This window comes from Aptenodytes forsteri, unplaced genomic scaffold, assembly GCF_000699145.1.
Source record: "Aptenodytes forsteri isolate BGI_AS27 unplaced genomic scaffold, ASM69914v1 Scaffold429, whole genome shotgun sequence".
In the NCBI taxonomy this organism is placed as follows: domain Eukaryota; kingdom Metazoa; phylum Chordata; class Aves; order Sphenisciformes; family Spheniscidae; genus Aptenodytes; species Aptenodytes forsteri.
The window spans coordinates 132694-135804 of record NW_008794432.1 but is presented as its reverse complement, the minus strand read 5'-3'; positions in this window follow the sequence as shown (position 1 = coordinate 135804).

The following is a 3111-nucleotide window of genomic DNA, read 5'->3' as shown; positions in this document are numbered from 1 at the left end:
ATCCAGTTTTCTGCAAACTTTTTTTTTTTGGCTAGCAGAAAATTGATAGCATATTCATGGTCATTTCGGTGTAATTTGTGTCTGCTCAACGCACTCAATCGATACCAGCTTCTTTCAGTGTCTGGAACATTTTCAGGAGTTTACAATTCACACTATTTCTTTCAGTATAGCTGTTTTTTTCCCCTTTAAGTAATAGAAGCCCGTGCTTTTAGATTAAACTGACAGCACGGATAGAGTCACCATCTAAATAGCAGTTCGTATGTGGATCATATTTGATCCATAGATGGGATTTATTCATCTATCAGTTGTCAACAACGTCAAGCGTGGACATATGAGCCAACTGCCTAGGCTCTCTTTGCAGTCAGTAGAAATGAAGGTGGTGGTTCAGCTCTTCAGGCATGGGTGTCCAGGACTATGGGACCCACTGTGCATCCCTAAAGGGCACAAGTCTCCTTACATCTTATGCCACGTCTGCCAGACCTGTGTCCGTATGTCCTACGATACCTCAGGTGGAATTAGATGGATCAGTGGAGTCAGTGTAGCCCGGAGGAGGATTTGCCATGTCCAAAGGAGATCCATGCAAGGTCATGTGAACAAGTTCTCCATCAGTATTGCTGAGAGCCTAGAGGACTGGCTGAGAGATGGACACATGGGATGGGTTCGGGCTGACCTTGCTCCAGGTCAGCATGCCGTACGGACCTACACATGAGCTATAGGTGTCCCCGCTTCTCCTCCAGTCTGAACTCCAACGGTGTGATTCAGTTGGCCAAAGGGATGGCTCTGGCGGAAGCACTACAGGACTTACAGGCACCCTTGACCTTCTGGAGGAGCAGCTGGAGCCCAGCAGGAAACCTTCAATGGCACCAGAGCCAGCACAACCAGCAACAGACCAGCACCTGCACCAGCAAACCCAACTATTGGCAGAGAAGAGCAATGCAGACAGCCACGCTGACCCCAGACGGGTGTTTTGGTTGGGTGTAGCTCTACAAATGGCAATATTTTAACAGCAGGGTTTATACTGTGTTCAGTTTTGGGCCCCTCACTACAAGAAGGACGTCAAGGTGCTGGAGCGTGTCCAGAGAAGGGCAACGAGGCTGGTGAGGGGTCTGGAGAACAAGTCTGATGAGGAGCGGCTGAGGGAACTGGGGAAGTAACAAGCGATAGGACGAGAGGAAACAGCCTCAAGTTGCGCCAGGGGAGGTTTAGATTGGACATGAGGAAAAATGTCTTTACTGAAAGAGTGGTTAAACATTGGACCAGGCTGCCCAGGGAAGGGGTGGAGTCCCCATCTCTGGAAGTATTTAAAAGACGGGTAGATGATACACTTCGGGACATGGTTTAGTGGGCATGGGGGTGTTGGGTCAATGGTTGGACTCTATGATCTTAGAGGTCTTTTCCAACCTCAATGATTCTATGATTCTATTTGGGGAGTTTTTGTGCCAACACTTTCACCACCAATTCACATTTGTTCCCACTTTATTACCAAGCCTCCAGGTACAACTCAAAACACACACACCCCTTTCTTGAAAGGGTAAATAAAAACATGCATTCCAGTTATTTCCAAGAGAAACCTCTTTTGCTTCTTACAAAAGGATGACAAAGAAGGAAAAACAATTTGTAGAAAGCCATTACACAAACAGTTATCAGGTAATTAGGTATAAACCTTTGAAATGTTTATCACTAAATTCTTCATCTCCCTTGTATCAGCTACGCAGCTGTGTTGTGTATTGCTGCATCTAAGGGTATTTTTGGCCTATTAATTTTCCTCTTATAACGGAGGTAGAAATGGAAAGGAGTTGCAAATAAAAAACATGAAAATAGTATATAAACTGAAATCTGACATGTGGAAGTGACAGGACCTATAGGCTGGGTGGGTTTTAGCCACCGTAAATTCAGAGGTCTTGAAGTTAAATATGTCAGAGTCATGCTACATTTCCTATACGCAGTGTTATGTCTTTATGCAACATAGTTCACCCAAGCCATTTCCCACATTTATTTCAACAAGAATCATGGTCTTTTGTTCCTGCTAGGGAGGGAGACTAAGATCAGGTTTATGTTTACCTATTAAGCACCGAATTTGGCCAGTTAAATCCCACAGCTAATGGTCTTTCACATACAGGTCACTACATGCTTTGAGAAAATTAGAGAAAAAATAGAAATACCAGGTTTATTGCCACTAACACACCATGGCTTTACTGTACGTCCTTAAGTTTGAATATACGTACTAAACAATTCCACTAAACAGTACATTTAGGAACTGTCACTGTCCAATACTTAACGTTGTGTATTAACAAAATCATTTAAAGTATTTATTCACTATAAAACACATTTTGAAGCACTAAAGTGCAGCAGAAATTTTTTTAAAATACCTTTGAACATACTTTGATGGGTCATTGCGGAAGAAGAGGATCCAGAGCAATTCCTCTCAATTTTCCCCATTTTCTGCAGCTTTAGGGAAACATTTCCTCCTTTCCCATCCAAGCCTCCTTGCTCTGCTCCATGCGTTCTCCTGCATGCTCCCGTCTGTCATGGGGACTACCTGGAAGCACTGAAGTTCACCTTAAATCTGCAGATCCCATCTCATGGCTGGAAGAGGTACAGCACTTGCTTGGGATGTAGTCCCCTGCGCTGAGGAATGATGTCCAAACTGTAGGAGAGGGTGACCACGAGTAGGCTCAGGCCAAAGACAGCTGAGGAAAAAAAATTGTCCAAGTCCTCAGCAGAAATCTCACAAATGTGTTATTTTTACAGGGCTGAGCCTTGCCATCGTATTTCCCTTCAAGAGAGAGGTGGCTTGGGATTGCCTAAGGAATGGCAGGTCCATGAGAAAACCCAGCACGTGCTTGCCTCCAAATATTCAGAAGCCATCTGGACATTTTAGCATGTTTCCTCACAAATTGACCTTTGGTGGTTCTTCAATGAGTACGTACTTCTCCTGTTATGAAATGCACTATCTAGAGGCGATTGTATGACAAATTAATCCCACATCGATAGAGCCAGACTACAAAACGGACAATAACATACAGAAGAATTATCACAGCTTCTCTCCGATTTCAAAGAGACCCCCAAAACACAGACCCCATTCCCATCTCTGCCTAAATGTCAAACCGT